At 37.4% G+C, this 19,690-nt stretch overlaps 1 long non-coding RNA gene across 5 annotated transcripts in view; it reads left to right on the top strand.

Annotated features, from left to right (window-relative positions):
- The window catches only part of LOC128139717 (uncharacterized), a 31,704-nt gene continuing 12,014 nt past the window's right edge, over positions 1-19,690 (top strand). Inside the window, exons 1-5 of one of the 5 annotated variants that reach the window (XR_008234480.1) lie at positions 1-101; positions 8,217-8,291; positions 12,482-12,553; positions 17,967-18,103; positions 18,187-18,304. This is a non-coding gene — a long non-coding RNA (uncharacterized LOC128139717). Of the gene's footprint in view, positions 102-4,071; positions 8,292-11,304; positions 11,362-12,481; positions 12,554-16,039; positions 16,143-17,966; positions 18,104-18,186; positions 18,305-19,690 lie in introns of those variants that run through there. The other 4 variants (XR_008234478.1, XR_008234476.1, XR_008234479.1 and 1 more) reach the window with 4 other exon arrangements.

The raw sequence follows: 19,690 nt of genomic DNA, 5'->3' as shown, positions 1-19,690 counted from the left end.
CTATTTATGCAGCTTATGAAGGGAACCTCCTTTGGTTTGACTCAAGTTGAGGACCACCTTCAAGTGAAATTCCCATGCAGTTCCACATTTGCTTCATGCAGGTACAATTACACACACTCAAATGGAATCAAGTTGTCTGTATTTCTGGCTGAGTAAAGATGGTGCAAAAGACCCTCTGCTCTTTACCATTTTACATTCTGTGTAGCTGTGCAAGAATGTTCACAAGAACCCATATCTTAAAATTCTGGTGTGGCAGCTACAGACTCCTCTCTTTTAGCCACTTGTCCTACTTGTACTTTAATATCTTTTCACACCAGCTCTCAGAGGGCCCTGCAAAATTTGCAAAATTGCCTAGTTTTGTGCTGGCCCTGAGAGCATAGTATCAATATTTAATTTCACCAAATCAATTCATTTCTCTGCTTTGGACAGCACAGTGGTTGATACTGCTTCATTCATGTTTAAAAGGCAATTCTTGTATCATTTTTTCACTGCAAGGAAGGTTATATAAGAAGGTAAAAACTGACATGAAGAAAATAGATTTGGTTAAAAGTGAAAACTTTAAAACCGGGGCTCAGATGTAGCAGAAAGGGATATCAAAGGAGTCGAGAATGGGAATCTAAAGGTGTCATGGTTTAACCCCAGCCAGCAACTAAGCACCATGCAGCCGCTCACTCACTTCCCCCCCCCCCCCAGTGGGATGGGGGAGAGAATCAGAAGGAAAAAGGTAAAACTCGTGGGTTGAGATACGAACAGTTTAATAGAACAGAAAGGAAGAAACTAATAATGATGGTACTAACAATAACAAAATGACAATAATAATAAAAGGATTGGAATATACAAAACAAGTGATGCACAATGCAATTGCTCACCACTCACCGACTGATGCCCAGTTAGTTCCCGAGCAGCAATCCCCCCCAGGCCAACTCTCCCCAGTTTATATACTGGACATGATGTCACATGGTATGGAATACCCCGTTGGCCACTTTGGGTCAGCTGCCCTGGCTGTGTCCCCTCCCAACTTCTTGTGCCCCTCCAGCCTTCTTGCTGGCTGGGCATGAGAAGCTGAAAAATCCTTGACTTAGTCTAAACACTACTTAGCAACAACTGAAAACATCAGTGTTATCAACATTCTTCACATACTGAACTCAAAACATAGCACTGTACCAGCTACTAGGAAGACAATTATCTCTATCCCAGCTGAAACCAGGACAAAAGGACAGAGGGAGAAATAACATGGTGAAACACTGTGCCAAGGGAAGCATGAGGCACAGGAAGAATCCCAGCAGTCCAACTGTGAAGACTTCACAGGCATAAGCAATCAGCTTGGCTGAAGTCAATGACTAAACAGATGTTTGAGACATCTTACTCTTTATGCAGAAAACTAGTTAACAACATTGGTGATGTCATTTTCATTGGTGTGGCAGGAGAAGACAAAAATAATTTTGCTTCTGAAACTTCCTAACCTATGTTCCACTGACATCCATTTATGTAGGTAATATTATTCTTATGGACATTTGATCAGTTTTAGACACAGAAGATACTACCTCACCTCTTAGCAAAGATAGAACAGAAAGCTCTAGTACAAAGATTTCAATCCGATTACAAACCATTTACTAGATTAAATTGCAAAATTATCAGAAATAAATAAGGGAAATAAGGGGAAAAAAATTATGTAAGTAAATGGACAAAATCAATTACACATCTCTTGATTTCTCTTTACCCTATTTGTTCACCAAAGAAAACATATTTGTCCTCCTTTAAAAGGCAATGCTTAATGTGAGAGTAAGCAAATGTAATCTTTCTGCATTTCTTTCTGTTAATGTATAGCTTCTGTCTGCATTAACACAATGGGACCAACTCACAAATTTGCAGAACATACTTCTAAACAAAATAGCTATACATTCTTTCACTTGTTTAGCTTTTCAGTATAATGAGAAGAGACAAAAATTGACTGATTTTGAGTTGGAAGGGGAAGAAACCCTGGTCCTACCAACTGGTGGAGATTTTGATCAAATCTCCTTTGACAGAAGGAGTCAAACCAAACCTGTCCAATAGGAAAGAGCCTAAGCCAGAACTATAAGGAAAATTGAATTTCTGAATAAATCCAAAGATATCTTTCAGTACATCAACCTGAAACACTCTCCCCAAAAAGATTAGAAAACATATTCTAAACAGCAAGGATTTGCTTTCCAACTGGAGATAGCTCTGTCTATTAAAAAGAACTTACTTGTTTCAGGTGTCCATTGTACAATGCAGCATCGTAAGATGATTTTACTAGGAGTCATTCAGAACATATCTGTGAGTCCATAATGACTCCAGCATAAAGGAGAGTTGGTATGTTCATTTGGTCGTCTCTCTGGAATTATTCTTTCTGAAATTATCCGTTACTTATTCTGACATTACTTTGTAAAAATGTAAAATCTTTCAATCATCTCAGCTAAACAGTGAGGATCTTCTGAGGATCTTCTGAGGTACAGAAAAAAAATTTTGTGTGGCCAAAGTGTTTGGGAAGTTAACTGAAGAAGCTGACAAATAAGACTTATTAAAGTCCATATTAACATGGTGTGTGTGGCTGCGTGCCTGTGCATATGGGTATGCACGTACATACACACACACACAGAGGAAGTCATGCAGTGATTAAACATTTCCCTGCATGTCCCTCTCTAACATTTACCAGATTTTTTTCCAGTTTAAGTAAGCTTTTTAAATAATATGTCTCTCTGTTTGACCCTCTGAGTTCGCCAACATGCAAAAGCTTTGAATTATGCAAAAACTGAAGACAAATTACTTGTTGTTAGCTTGAATATAATAATTAATTTATAGAAATATTTAACCTTCAGTTTACTGAAAGAGTACAGATGTGTGTCATCTATGCTGTACTCCAAAGGCTTTCCAAAGGCTTTTCTAGATCATACAGTGTAGTTAAATGTAGCTATGATGGCCCTGGCTTGAAAAACAGTTTAAAAACAGCTAAGAAAGAATAATCACTTCAGAAAGAAATGGTTAGCCTGTGGTTACATTAAAACAATTTAGATTTTCATAGGGCTTGAATTTAACATGTGATTTCTAACATATTTGAAAGCTTTTATAGTTTATAATTTAAATTAAAAATTATCTGATTACATTATTTCACAGTGAATTTTACTTTTATAATAAAACCCCTTTTGTTAAAAAACCCCATACCTTAAGGAATTATTATTTTCATATAAAAACTTAAAGAATAGCAAATAAAAATCAATATTTCAAGGACTTCACTTTAGGGTCATTACTTAAGCTTTTGGATCATATAAAATTTTGGAATGTGGTGTGAAATACTTTTATGGTTCAGGAGGTTATCTAATGTATATTGATGAACATTCAAGAAAAAATATGCAGTATCATCAGCAAATATGGAAAACAGAAACTAAATATCAGGGAGGGGAGAAGAGTCCTTCCATAAATCCACACAGGATACATGTACCATCTTTGTTACGTGTCTTTCACCTGACCTCAGAGGTAAAATACATCTCAGAGCAGCAGGAAATGAAGACTTCTGTATATGAGTTGTAACTGATAAGGGTTCTTCCATGCTACTTACTTCATTTCAACTCTTCTTTCACAAAATATCATCCAAACGGAAGGGTTTCTTTAATAGCTTCTAATCACTGGAGTAATTAAAAGTACATCAAGTTTTAAAAAATATCAGTTCAAAACCCTTTTAAAAAAAAATTGTTTGCTATTGGTGCAATAAGATCCATGTGGCATTTTATGTAAACAAATAAAACCAGGCAAAAAGGTGTCCTGGTTTTGGCTGGGATGGAGTTAATTTTCTTCCTAGTAGCTAGCTAATATAGTGTTGTGTTTTGGATTTAGCATGAGAAGAATATTGATAACACTGATGTTTTAGTTGTTCCTGAGCAGTGCTTACACTAAGTCAAGGACTTTTCAGCTTCTCATGCCCAGCCAGCAAGAAGGCTGGAGGGGCACAAGAAGTTGGGAGGGGACACAGCCAGGGCAGCTGACCCAAACTGGCCAAAGGGGTATCCCATACCATGTGACATCATGCTGAACAAAAAAAATGAGGGGAGTTGCAGAGGGGGGGGACAGGGAATGGTGGCCCACTGCTCGGGCACTGGCTGGGCATCAGTCAGCTGGTGGTGAGCAATTGTATTGCACATCTCTTGTTTTGTATCTTCTTTTATCATTATTATTATTTTCCCTTCCTTTTCTGTCCTATTAAACTGCCTTTATCACAACCCACCAGTTTTACCTTTTTTCCGATTCTTTCCCAACCCACTGGGGGAGGAGTGAGTGAACGGCTGTGTGGTGTTTTGCTGCCTGCCAGGTTAAGACACAACAAAAGAAAGATAAAAAAATAAACCTGTACTTTTTCTGTATTCTATCCCAAAACTTTTCTATTCACTCTTAGGTAGGGAGATCAACTCTCACTGTAAAGAACTGTTTTATTTGCTTTTAGATAATCTGGATGATTTAGATTACCATTTTGAAGTGATGTTCATTTCTCTTAGGCAACTGTCTCAGGATTTCACATTTTATAATAAAATTCTGAACTTAAGAGTAGTGAGAAAAGATGGCTGCATCTATACATGCATGTAATATATCATTCCCTAAACTGCCTTCTGGTTAGTTGTTTCAGTTTTGTCCAGAAATTTTACAAACTGCTTCAAGTATTCTTTTGCCTGTCCTGAAACAAGATACTTGCACTGAAAAATGGTTTGCAAAAGGGGTGTGGAAAGCAATCCTAGTGTTCTTTTTTTATGTCAGTGAAAAAATAGCACTCATTTCAGTGTTGTCAAAATAATGACAAAGTAAACAATATTTGAAAATGAAATGGTATTTTGAGTTAGATTAGACAGTATCTTTTTCATAAATTTGTGAATTAAAATCCCAAACAATTGATTTCATTAAAAGCAGAATACAGTTAAAAATTATCTTTGGATGAGGACTTTATTCCATAATAATCCATTCATAGATGCACCAATGCAATATATGACACTAAAAACAAATAATAAAGAAATAAATCAGGAAATATCATAGTATGACAGGGTTCGGTTTTGTTTGTTTGTTTGTTTTTTTAAATAGTGATTCTTCAATGCTTCCTAATGTCCCAAAGCTAAACAAATGTTGATAATACTCTCAAGGACATCGAGACAGGAAAGCTTCAGAAAGGTGACTCAAAAAAGGGAGGATTTTAATAATATTTAATCTGGAAAACTAGGATAAATTGAGCTTATCCCAATTTGTAAAATCATTTTAAATCTGATGCACTGGAAGAGGATAATTTAATTTCAAGAGGTCAGGAGTTTGCCTAGATATGTACACCGAGGGTGTATTTAATAGGTGACAAAGTTTGCATCAAAGGAATTTTGCCCTTGTGTATTGTAGGATATTGTGGAATACTCCTGATAAGGCCCAGGGCTGAACACACAATTTTAAATGTAGTTTTGCTAGACTCATACAGAGGGCAAATTCATAGTGTGGTTTAGATCAGTTCAAAATACCTTAACCCTTTTCTGCAATTACATTGAATTGAGGTACGATTCTCGGTGAGTTTCCTGTAAGAAGTATGTGAGTAAAAGGTTTGGCTTCCTGAGGAGTGGGCTGCTCTTAAGGATGACTCCTTGACTAGAGTTACAGTCACGGTCTCTGGCAAGATGTTATATAGTCTCTTTCTCGGCATGTTCAAAATGTATTAATCCTTTAAAGAAGTATAACAGCTGGTGTTTTGAAGACACCAACAAAGATTCAAACTAAGATTCAAAGAGTCAGCCTACAATTGAGCTGGACGCGTTTTGTTTACAGCTGCTGCAGTGAAATGGAGGTGAATCCAAGTGAATCGAGGAGACTGAATAACTGACAATAAACATGACATTTTTATTTGATGCAAGACTGAGCTTGTTTCTGATTTGTTCCTGATTGTTTTTGATTAATTTCTGCTAACTTTCATAAACTTTTAGGGTGCAGATGAAAGGAAGACAGGTTTTCATTTCCAATACTGAGGTGGTTCTCTGTTCTGCTTTTAGAATGCATTTGATAGTATTGTTTTTCTTAAACGTTTATTTTCCATAAAAAAAGGAAGAGGGGGGAAACTAGGGGATTGTTTTTAGTCAAGCAGAAGTTTTCTTATATTCCCCAAGGTAACATCCTGTATGTTCCTATGTAAGGCACTGGCTGTTGCCAGGTTCACTTTTTTTCTGATGCTACTTAATCCTTCTAACTTGTGACAGAAATCCAAGATCTGAACATAAGTCTTAAGAAATGGAAATGCCAATATGTGTTTTTCTTCAATTAGTTGTTCAGACAGTCCCTATAGTAAGTTCTGTCAGAGACAATAAATTTGCCATATTTCACTAGATTTTTTTCCTCAAATGCCCCTTCCCTTGCCCGCAATACCTAGCAGGTTCTCAGCTTGCAGCATCTTCTACCACACCAAAAGTTAATCAGAAAACATATGTTACCTGTGCTGTTGTAAGCAACAGAAAGACTATAAGTGCCTTTCTACTTTTGCTGTCAGGCATAGGCTTAGATGAGATAGATTTGAAGTTGCTTGAACTTGCTACAGGCATTTTATCCCAACAGCTAGCATCTGTTCCCAGTGAAGCATTTTATCAAGGTATTATTTCACTGGAGTGTGAAGTGGCAAAAGTTATCTTCATACAGGCTGTTCAGTTGTAAATGTTAGTTATGCTAAGGCTTTTATTGTTGTTGTTTTATTTTGTGCATAATTAAAAGTTAAAGTATCTAACATTTACATGACAGAATTTTTACAATTTGTTCCCTACAAAGTTATGAAAAACCTTGTCTTGATGGAAGAAGCTTGGCTTGATGGAATGATCCAGATTTGAAATTCTGAGATATTCTTCCAAAAGTGCCTACATGCAAACTACCTACTAAAGAAGGGACTGCATTTTCAGGAAAGATTTGATTTATTGGATGTTTAGTGCAAAACAGATTTTTTTTTTTTTTTCAAAGAAGACCAGAAGTGTTTCTATTATTTACTAGGCAAAAAGAAGTTCTGAACAGGAGGCAATTTCTTCATTTGAAACGTTGCTCTTTGAACATAAAGAAATATAGAGATGTGAAAGGATCAGAAGCAAGCCACGCAAACCACAAACTCCTTTTCTAGTCCATACCAGAAAACCCAGTGCTCTAGTTTACTTGCAAAATGTTTCCTTTTCAATTACAGTGCAGTCAAGAAAAACCAGCCACAATTATTTTCACAAACACAATAATATGTGACTTTACTCACCAACAGAAAAAAAATACATGTTTTTCATCTGAAAAAGCTGTCTTCTGAAATTTCCTGTTCTGAGACTGAAAAAAATGGTGTTATGAATGGACAGAAAAATTCTCTATGACACTTTTTAAAAAATTCCTAATTACAAGAGGAAAAACATAATTTCTGCTTCTCTTAGCTGTCTGGAATTCTCATGTTTAATATTCAGCTGTTATTTTGCCTTTAAACATTACTTGTATCTAACATAACAAAGCTTATGCGTTTCCCTAGCGCTTAGCCTGTTAAAGTGTGTACAGTCACAGTGGAGTCCAGCACATAGATGGCATTTCAGCAAGTAGATGTTCACTGTACATGAGCTGATGGTGCAGACTGCTAAAAGTCTGGGTCAAGTCATATTAGAGCCTGCATTGTGGGGAGTTAGTGCTGCTTGTCGATGACACATCATAAAGGCCCCTTGGAAAGAGGGAAAAAAGCTCAGACACCTGCCTTAAGTGTCTAGGGAAGGAAGTTAATGTCCCTAAACTCTCTATATATGGAAAAAAAAGTACATGCAAGCTCTTACAGAGAGTGCTCTGGACTATGTTCCTAACTTAGTTCATGTTGAAATACGAGTCCAAAATAAGTAGCCTCCTGGTTTAGGCATAACTAGTGTTTGTCAACATGAATGGCTATATGCTTTGGTGAACTAAGTTTGTTTCATAGATAAAAATAGAAGAAGAGCTAAGCGGAAGTTGTCTAACCTATTTTGGCAAATTCTGCTTCTCTAATGTTAGCCAAAAGTCCAGAGACCTTACCTGTCTCCCTGAAGAAATATAACTTTAAAGGAATCTTTCTTTTTCATGCTCTCATTTGCTTTTTAAGTGGAACAGCTAGTGAAACTTTGAAAGTGGAACACAGTGGAGCTGAGCTGAATAACAAACTAAAATTTGCTTCTAGCCAAAAAAAGTTTTAATTCTTTTTTCTTCTTCTTTCTTCTGAGCTTCCATGTCTCTAGTTCCTTGCAGTTCCCAAAGGACTGAAGATAATGGCCTTCAACACAGACACTGCAGAATAGGTAAGATGTCTGTAATGTATAATTCAGCTTGACTTCTCCAGTCCATATTATAAGAAATGGCACTGTTATCGCCTTTTACAAAGAGCCAGCATCACTTATGGGTGGCAGCTCCTTTTTTACTCCATGTGTGCTAATCTGCATGGGAGAGAACATCGAAGGAAGTGATGAATAGACTGGACTCCCTAGGGAATGAGGATTATTTATGAAGTTACTCCAGTTCAGTGAACAGTGTAACTCATGTCAAAGTGTGTGACTTAAGCCCAGTGAATTACAAACTTCACTCCAGGAGGTGATTTGAAACCTGGAGATCAGGGGAAAGCTGTGAAAAGGCAGTGGCTAGAGTACATTTTCTAACGTACCTTTCCTACCACACACCTAATGAAAGCACAACTCCGAAACTCTCTGTGCTCCTTTCAGATCACAGATATAATCCACTTTTTGTCACCATTGCACCATGTCACACAACCACCTGTGCAGTGACAGGCAAGCTCATTTTTGCTCATTAACAAAATATATTTCTCAGTCTTAAAATATTTACAATTTAAGTGTCTGTGTGAGAAATTACTACAGATCACATATTCTGCAGAGGGTGTTAGCAGATCATCTGGCCTATGTGATATTTTAGGATCAAAGACAACAATAGCATTTTATGGAAAAGCTTATCAATTTTGAGCATCACCCAAGTTATCACTTGTTGTTTGTTTTCAGACCATAGCTGTCAAATCAACACAATGGTGCTAGTGGGAACTCTTTTGGTTGTGACTCAAATCATTCAATCCTATTTCTGTTTCTCCTTCAACTGCTGCCCTATGACAAAGCATGTTCTGCTCCTCTATACTTTGTATACTGCAAAGGCAGCTAAGGTTCACAAAATCTGTACAATTTAAACTTGTCATTAAGTACTTGCATATGTTCAGTGGATTTCATTTTAATGAGCATATCACCCTAAAAGTATTAAGGAAAAATAAATGAAACAAGCAGGTGACAGATTCACAACAAAGACAGCACTTCTTCATAAAACGAGTAGCTATGAGTAACTCTTAGTTGCCTCTTGGATTTATTTACCCGGATTAAAAAGGCACACAGGCAAATTAACAGAAGAAATATGGGACATTGAACACTCTGTTATTCTTCTCATTTCCTTCAGATCCTATGTTAGAAAGTTGCAGTGATGGTCTATGTATAATGTCTGAGCATTTCCCAGTCAGCTAACAAGCCAGCAGGGCTTTCGAGGGCAATCATCCAATATTCCACATATAGAAGCCCAGTGCAGATGTAATTCAGATCCCGTGATTCCTCAGGAAAACATTTAGGAACACTAGCAGTTTGACATGAATTCTGACCGTGGAATTGGGCTTCCGCTCCTGCGCCATGTTTTCTCCAGGCTCTTGACATCTAAGCTATTCAGAACTAGACTAAATCCTATTTTTCCCAGGCAGTTTCCTCCCTTCAGGTCTTTCCTTTTTCTTTATTATTTTAATTACTTTTCATCATTGCTTTCCGTTCTTTGGGGGGAGTAAGAGGAAGGATTGTTTAGTTTTTTCACCCCTATTTCTTCGTATTTTCAATTTGGTCTCTTTTACCCTTACTCAGCCACCTGAGGTGAGGGTACACATTGGTGTCTGAGCAGGCAGCCTCAGCCGACACCACACCGGGGCAGAGCCTGCAGCTCTCTCCTGTGCATGTGAGCTCTTTCTTGGCTGATTGCATGAGGGCAGCTGCCAGAGCACGGACAGAAGGTGGGAGGTTTTCAAGGATCTCTTCTCTACACAAACATGGCTGCAAGAGCACAGTCACCCTGAGGATTGGAGAATCTGGGACACACAATATTTTTATTATTTTTTTTAATATGGACCAACAAGAAGCTGATGAAAAATTATGCAACTGAAAAAAATAAATAAACCCTTGAAACAGTATATTTAAGACAACACTAACAGTAAAAGTCATGAAATAATGCACTGATGTTCTCATTCTTCACAAGTGTCTGCAGGTTAGCATGCATGTTTCTAATCCACTCTGTAAAAGTGTGGTTTTTTAATTCCTCTTAGCTCCTCCTCAAATTCCCTTCTGTTACAGGACACTCAGAAAGCAGAAAACTTTTGTTGGAAACTATACATTTCTTTTAACAGAGATTGAGGAATTCATCCCTGAATTGAAAGAAGAGGGTGATTGTTAGGAATCCCTAATAATGAAAAAATTCCAGAAATCATAAGCTTTATTTACTCTTTTCTAAATAAGAAAATGCTGACAGAAATATTATATTCATGTCTAGTAAGTACTGCTCTAATTTCTTTATTGCTTCTATAACTGCTAGCAATGCAAAAATAAATCCGAGGATTGTTCAATCCCTTTTGGGCAGACAGGCATGATAAACACTTTTTTTGGATGTGCAACTTACTGAAATCTCAGTTTTGAATAATGAAATAAAACCTTAAAATTTAAGCATTCAGATGCTTACAGGGCATGTAAAAAAGTGCTAAGCCACAGGTAAAATTCAGATTTCCATTAACACAAAGACTACCAAAGCTCTCTGACCTCTTGCTAATTTAGTATTAGCGCACTGTTCTCTGGTCTGAAGCCTCTACACTAAGAATGCTCCAAGTCCTTCACTGGGGCATTACACGATCTGTCTTCCATCAGAGCTGAACTCAGGGATTTTTAGTGTCAACAAATTAAACCAAATGTCATGCAGCTGTCTTGCCTAACAGCCTTGCTCAACGGGGAGCCTAGCAAGCTCAGTTCAGCTGAAATAGCCCCCCAAGATCAACGCAGAGTTTCAGACATGCAAACAGGCAGAAAAGCAAGGTCAGGCAACAAAACACTGAATGATTCACAGTCCTGAGACAAAATTTCATGCCTGATGATGCTGACAGACATTTTTTTCTCCTACAACACAAGGAATAACTGTAACTCACCCAATTCAGACCTAATGCATCAGTATTGTGTTCATTAAATGAAGAGCTGATAAATCTAAGTAATAAGAGGGACTGGCTCTTTTTTTTTTTCCTTTTAGAATAGGCTGCAGTGACGTTGTGCCTGATGTGACAACCAACATAATTCCATCTTTGAGGTTCATCTGTTCATTACTATCTAGACAAACATTAAAAAATTTTAGGGTTTTGGACACGTCAGTTCTAATGAGTATTCTAACTATCCTATTGCGTTCTTTACTATTCTAACCTTTAATGGCTTTTAGAGTAGGAGTTAGCAGGATCTATTCAGTTGTTTGCTGCAGTCACTTAAGAGTTTGTTGCTGTTCAAACTGGTGGTAAGAATTTTACAATTATTGATTTTATGAACAGGGAGAAGTTAGAGTATGTGTTACCCTATAAAAGACAGTAATAGTAACCTGCATCCTCTGTGCAGTGACTTTTCATATAAAGCTAGGAACATGTTACTGAGAATGAAAATAGCTGATAGTTAAGTTCTGTTGTTGTGGTGCTAGGAGTCCTGAAAAAGTAACTTGGGGTGATATTTTCAAATTATTACACCCATGGGTAAAATTTCCAAAAGGCATTATGCATTTTTGAAATGTAATTTACATTTTAAAAGTTACATGGAAGTTAAAGTCTCATTGCAATTCAATAATACATATGCTCCTCAGTTAATTGTACCTAAAAATGAAATACAGGGTGTTGAGCCAAGTAGATAATTTGGGAAATTTTACTTTTAATATAAAACAAAATCTAAACACCAAATACATTTTTGTTTAGGAGGGTAATTATTGATATAGAAGATCACATTTAGCCACTACTTTTGAAAATACTGCCCTCTTTCCCCCCACCCTGAGTTCATCCATCTATAATTTTGAGGTACACAATACTTCCATGAGATGCAATATATTGATATCTAGAAAAGCAAGTAAGAATCTGAATGAAAGTATCTCAAAAACCGTATGTTTATTTCATTCACACATTACATGCAGTAAAGCAAAGACTTGCCCTGTAATGACTGTGGTATGATCTTTAAGTCGTTGATAAAGTATTAGTAATTCATTAGTCATTAAAATGGTAATGCTTTAACACATGTGTAGCCTACTGAAATGTTTAAGTATTTCTTTATCCAAATATTTGAGTGGCAAATTCCTAAGCACTAGGCAAGTCATTTTATCTCTGCCACATTTTTGTGAAAGAAAGCATGTTTCTGCTGGTGTGTTAAAGAGCTCTGAGATTTTTTTCTCTTCTGCTCAGATGTCCAGTTATGGTGTTTGGCAAATTTCAAAATGTTGTAAATGAGAAGTGGCACCTCCAGTGTTTTTTCAGGTAAGCTGTTTCAAAATACTCTAAATAACACTGCAGCTCTTGAGACTCTTCTGCTCAAGTGAAAATAAGAGATTCAGGGATTGGTTCCAGTATTTTTTGCCTATGGAGGGAAACTGCTTGTCTGACAAGTTAATATTTCTTGTCCATTTCCCTAGAATGATCAAACTTAAAATCCCACATAAGACAGAACATCTGTTTATCCACAAAAACCTTCCACGTTCATCCATGCAGGCTGGATGTATATCAGTTCTGAACTTTCTTTAACCAGGAAGGAACTGCGGAAAGTCATTAATGCTTACATACCCTTCTTGAGAGACATGCTTCAGACAAATATGAACTGAAGAACTGAGTGACTTTCGACAGCTATTGCAAAGCAGATCGATGTACTGACTACTATTTTCTTGCCCTAGTATCTACTATCACTATAAATAGTTACTTTTGCAAAAATACACTCATACACAACACTTGGTAGCAGTAGAATTTAAGGAGAGTATAAATGCTAACTGAACAAGATATTCCTAGCAGCAGCTGCATGCCAGATATTATGATCTTCGTTCATTAGTAACAGTATTAAATTTGTCTAAATAGAGCCTTGCCTGATCAGCTTTAATGACAAAAGGGAGTCTTCTAAACCACATCATCTGAATTGGCTGCAGGGAGGGATCCCAAACTAGACTCAAGGTACAGTGCAGAATATTCTACTGTAACTTATCTTCTATTGTAATTCAGGTTCCTCTTAAGCTTATTAATGCAGAAGGAATCCTAATGATAATATAATCCTCTTATGTTTGTAGTGTTTTTCTTCTGCAAGAAGTAGGGTAGAACTGCCACTGTGCTATCTAATGAGTCATTAAACTCATTTCAAAATAGTGAGAAAAAGAGGTCACATAGGCATAATTTCAGATTTTGCTTCAACAATTTAACAGGATTTCTTCCCTCCTTAGATATGGCCAAATAGTCTTTGAGGATCTTGATATCTGAAAGATCAAGTAAATTTGCTTCCCATTGTGAAGATTTAACTGAGATTATATTCCTAAAACGAACTGGTCTTATAGAACACACTACAACAAATACAAAAATTTTAGTCAGGGCTGACACATAGGGTGAGGTACCAGTAACTGCTGCCCTTATAAACATTCACTGATTAGTCCTGATTAAACACCTGCTTTGTTTTGAGCATGAGTTATCACATTCAGATTTAATAAAGGACTTAAGTTTGTGCTTAAATTCCACCTAAGCCAGCATGAATGAAGCATTTGCTATAAATTAACAATGTATTTTAATGATTTTTTTTTAAGCTGTGGTCAGAATGCATGATCAGCAAAATGGAGATGTATAGCTAGACAGACTTCTTTTCTTACCTTTAATTTCCTTCGTCAATGTTTATTTCACCTCTAGAAAAACAAAACAATGGTCACTCTGTTGTTCTTACATTTTTTCTTTATTCTTCATGCATATAAAATGAGCATTATTAAGAACTACAAACATTTTATCATTTTTTTAAGCACCCATTATTTTCTATCACATTTTTAAAACTCTGAAGTGGGAAATAAATATCCCTGTATTTGCAAGCCACATTTTCTCAAAACCACTTGATTACGTTTGTTTATTTTTTAATAGAAAAGGAAGCAAAATTAAAATTTTTTTAGAGCACTGCATTTATACAATATATGTGTTCTATCAAAACATTGAAAACAGTAAAGACAGCCAAGGCTGTAGAACATCATGAAAGAAATTTTTCATGCTAAAATTACTATTTTATCAGCAAGACTGTGTTCTCAAATTGACTTTTTTTTGTCATGGGTTACCATTCACTTTCAAGCAGTTTTGAGACCTGCACTTTTTATATAGTGCATGTAATACATATAGTACCTGACCCCTCATTAAACACTTAAAGGCATTTTGAATCAAAATCTGTAATCATGTAATAATTTTTTAAAGAAGAAAGTAATTTGTGAGCATTCCTGGTTCACTAGTCACTAGATAGTTTCTGTGTATGTTCCACTTCTGCAATAGGGACTGTGATGATTTGGACCCAGCTTCCAAATGGTTATTTTCCTGTAAATATATGCTTCAACAGACATTAACAGATTCAGGCTCTTCACCATAAAAGTCCCACATGAAAACTGACCCATTTGATGTATCAGCTATTTTTAACCTGTAAATCCAGACTCCTCAGCCACACAGATATCCAGTTTCTGCAGCATTCTTACTTGACCAGAAAGCTAGACTTTGCAGCAACTGTCTTAAGGGCGTTACAAACTGCTTGCCACAAATTACATGCTTCTGGGAGAAGAGCCAATAATGGTTGCTGAATGTTAGAAGTGAAATCAGTTCCAATGGCCACCTTAGGATTTCTGGTGGCTGAAAGGAAGGTATTTCTCTAGAGAGTTAAGGAAATTAAATATTAAAAGTTCAGATGATAATTGAGCTAATTAGCTTTGATCTAATTCTAAAAAGTTAATTGAATCAAAGCCAACTTTCGTTGTATTCTTTGCAGTCATACATTGTAAAAATTAAAGCTCTGCAGGTTGTCTAAAAGAGGTACTAATAGCAATATCTTTCAGAGAAAAATAATTTTCATCATCTCATTTGTATCAAAGAATGGTAACTTGCTTCGTGTTAGCTTGAATGGTAACTTGTTTCGTGTTAGCTTGAAAATATGGATGTGAATATGGAAGGACACAAGATCTTACACTAGTCACACCTGGATTATTCAGTGCATTTTGAACTGCCCTATTTAAATCCTAAATTCTTTGAGACTTGAACCATTTCTTCTTCATTTTTATTTTGCTCAGGATCAGGCATATGCCAGTGAGACATATCTGTTACATATCTGTAAGCAACAGCTCATAATAACTACTCTCAGTGTCAGAATAATATAAAAACAATTGTAAGTTTGTTTTTGACACATTAGTAAAGTTTTGCCCTGACATTGGGAAAGCATAAACTGCATAGCTCAGTTAAAACAACTCCACTCTCAAATTCAAGATTTGTTTGGCAAACAGACCTTACAGTCTTCATAGTGTGAAATAAAACCTTAAGAGCATAAATGCAGCTGGGACACTCAACAGACAGTATGTTGTATTTAATTGCTTGCTAGTTGAAAGTAACTGCGATTCAAAACCCAGAGTTTTACTTAGGAGCTGTGCTGGTTTTGGCTGGGACAGAGTTAATTTTCTTCATAGTAGCTAGTATGGGGCTATGTTTTGGATTTGTGCTGGAAACAGTGTTGATAACGCCGAGATGTTTTCATTGTTGCTGAGCAGTGCTTACCCAGAGCCAAGGCTTTTTCTGCTCCTCACCCCACCCCACCAGCGAGGAGGCTGGGGGTGCACAAGGAGTTGGGAGGGGACACAGCCGGGACAGCTGGCCCCAGCTGACCCAAGGGATATTCCAGACCATATGATGTCATGCTCAGTATATAAAGCTGGGGGAAGAAGAAGGAAGGGGGACGTTCAGAGTGATGGCGTTTGTCTTCCCAAGTGACCGTTAGGTGTGATGGAGCCCTGCTTTCCTGGAGATGGCTGAACACCTGCCTGCCCATGGGAAGTGGTGAATGGATTCTTTGTTTTGCTTTGCTTGTGTGCATGGCTTTTGCTTTACCTATTAAACCGTCTTTATCTCAAACCACAAGTTTTCTCACTTTTACGATTCCAATTCTCTCCCCCATCCCGCCCTGGGGGAAGTGAGCAAGCAGCTGTGTGGTGCTTAGTTGCTGGCTGGGGTTAAACCATGACAGAGGCTAAATTGGAAAATACGCACAAACAGATACCGTGGGAATATTCCAACACAGCATAAATCTGGAAAATTGTAACTTGTCACTAAATGAGTTTATTTGCTATGGTGGTACAGTACAATCAGAGACAAGTAGCAAAGTGAGGTCTGTCTGGTGACGTGAGAAGTATGTGTTTCAGTTGTAATAACTTAATAAGTGACTCTGAGGATCTGTACTATTTGGGTGGTAGAGATAGACCCACATTCCTAAAACTCAAAGTGCCCTGCTATAGATCTTTTACATACCCACACAAATACCATTTGCGAGTTGTGATCCCTATTTACTTAATTTCTAAAATAAAGTAAAAAAACTCAAGTAAAGGAACAACAAAACAAAGTGGAGAACAAACTGCCTGGACCTCTGCACTTAAGGACTATCAAGGCCCATACTGGTGTTCTATAAAAGTTTTCTGAATATTCTGGACCCACAGTCTAAAAACTGCATTGAAATTGAGCGTGCTTGCTATGTGTTTCACATAACCCCTTGAAAGCCAGGCTGTTCGGACATGGATATTGTTCCCAGTAGCACTTAAGTCCTAATTTTAAAATGGGTCTGAATTCAAAAGGGGGCCTAGGCGATATACACCATGCAGTGCAGAGATTCCTGAGCCCAGATGTAAGGCTCGTTTGTTCAGTTAAACTCAGTGCCACAGGTCTGCACTTAGACCATGTACGGGTCCAGAGCTATGCTGAGTTCTGAGTTGTTCTCCCATGCAGACATGACTGTGGGTGCATAATTAGCAACTTAAGGGAAATTTAGCTCTTAAGTTCAAAACTGCATTTCTCGAAGCCCCCAATTCAGCTGCGGCCCAATTTCTGAGGTGCTCAGCCTGTAGAAAACCTACTTTTCCATGCTTAAATTCAGCCTGTGTTCTGCGTTCAACTTCTACATTAAAAATCCTCAGTCTTCATAGGGACAGGAAGCTTAGCACTTATCTCGGATCCAAATTCCCCAAAGGTCCAGAATGTATACATTTCTCCTTTGTCCTCAGGGGGGAACTTGATTCTGTAGGCATCCCTTCACATATCTAAGACACAACTGGTGTTAGGCTCCTTATAAAATACATTGTCAGACAGCATTTTCTTTTATAAAAAGGCCTTATTTTCCCCCAAAGCACGCAGTCAGGTTGTGAAAGAGATTAATTAAATTCTAACCAAGATTACTCAGACCCACGCCAGCCCCCAGACAAAGCCCTAACTAGCAAACTTTTCTTCAACTTCGGGCACTTTGTATGCTTTCTTTGAAGCTAAGCCACTGTTCAGGATTTATTAGAAAAGCAAAAAGTAATCCATCACCTGAGAAGTATGTAACCAAACTCCCCAACTCATGAAGAGGGCTTCAAACCTGCTAGATATTTGTAAGAATGGCATCAGCAATGGATTAGCTACTACTATAAGCAGACAGGCATTGCCCCATGCTGTGTAGCTGATATCATGGGAAATAAATCAATAGCTACCACCTACTGGACTTTCAAGCTATTCAGGCTTCAATTAGCATTAGTATTATTTTCTACAGATTCCACAGTTCATTAGCAAGACTTGACAGTCCTGACAGCTGGTGCTTTGGAGCACTCCTGTATAGTATTCTTCCGTGACCTTGACGAACCTTTTAAATCACTTTAGCTCTGTTTTGCAGAACAGATTGTCCATGCTGAATTTATAACCTGCACCACTACTGAGGCAGCTTTATTGGCCAGCTTCTGTCTCCCAATTTCTGAACATCTGCTATTCAGAAAATCTAAGTCATCACCTGGACATTGGATGAACTTCAAGGTAACCAAGTTCCTAAGAACATAATTTGCCTCATTTCCCATACAATATATTGAGGTTAATATGTATTTTCCTAATTCCTATAGCAGTGCGTGTTGCAAAATGAAACTACTGAAAGCGAGCTTTTCAGTCATGTAAATGTATCAGTACAGTCAGCAATGTCTGAAACTGTTACAGAGCATTTACTATCAAGCCCTAGAGAAGGTAAAGTTTGGTTCCTTTACAATCTTATTTTTTTTGTTTAATTTCACTGTTGTTGTTTCTATGCCAGCTAACAGCATCCCTCCCCATAATCCTGCAGTCTTTCCTGTAAGTCAGACCCAATTTTGTCTGTCACTATGGAGTTAGGTTTTTTGGACAACTGCCCAGACCCTCAGCAGAGTCACTTCTCTCCTTTGTCTTTCCAGTATGCATGAAGTGCTCATAAGTCACATTAACTAGAATTGAGGCAAAGCAACAAATCAAACAAATAACTGTAGTGACTAGCAGGGAGAGCAGAGACCTGTTTATAATTGCTCAGTTTGCCGAGTACATGGATGTTAACATGACTCACTCCAGGGCAATTATGTTGTAGCTTCTGACAGGTGTGATATGGCATTGTTGATTTTGGCAGATATCTCTAGTACAACTACTCTAGTCGACCTTGAAAAATCTGATGTCAGCATTCACTGCTGTGGCCCTGATACTGACCCTTCTCTTCTTTGAGAAACTGAACTTTAATCCTTTTGCTCAATATTCCAAAAAAAATCTCTGATTTACCTGATTTCATTGATATTTTTTGTTTGTGTCTTCCCCAGAATGATTGTTGATACAAACTTTTGCAGACTACCTTGCTTTATAACCCCTTTTCTGATGTCTAAAAGGCGCCTGGGGTTCTCATGAAAAGGATCTGTATGCTACAGTTAATCATCCATGTAAAGTATCTCCCACTTCCTTATCCCCAAGGATAAGGGAATAAAATTTGAGCATTATTTTAACAATTCATACCATACCCAAAGTCTGAGCTGCTTCCATATGAGCCTGTTCAGTCTGAAAGTCCTGCAGTCTTTACACCCCATCTTTCAGCAGGACTTACTCATGCAGTCTAATCTGCATAAGCAGGATCACATACCTTCAGGGTCAAAGCTCACCTTTGTCTGGCTTGAATATTCTTCTGGCACTGCGAGCTTGGATCTATGTACAAAAGACACACATTGACCAGCCAACTCAGATTTACAGATGGATTTGGGCTCTTATTATATTTACGTATTTTTGACAAATATTCTAAATCAGTCCACCCATATTTTGTGCTAAAACCCAAAATGCAATAGAATGGAAAATAGGAGAATATAACAATGACATTAGGGTCCAATTAAAAAAAAAAAAACAAAAACAAAACACACTTCCCACTCCTTTTAGTTATCCATATTATTGCAGGTAATAGTGGATTTCTTTCACAGGCTTTTCTCCTTTTTGTTCACAAATGTTAACAAATTAATTTCCTTGAGAATTACCTTTATTCATAGCAGCTCAAGACCTTTGGGGTGACATTTTCATTTCTGTTGAGCAATGTCTAATTGTTCTAATGTCTCAACATTTCCCCATGAAGCT

The sequence above is a fragment of the Harpia harpyja genome, chromosome 3 (genome assembly GCF_026419915.1).
Source record: "Harpia harpyja isolate bHarHar1 chromosome 3, bHarHar1 primary haplotype, whole genome shotgun sequence".
Classification (NCBI taxonomy): Eukaryota; Metazoa; Chordata; class Aves; order Accipitriformes; family Accipitridae; genus Harpia; species Harpia harpyja.
This window is presented reverse-complemented; position numbering and strand designations above follow the sequence as displayed.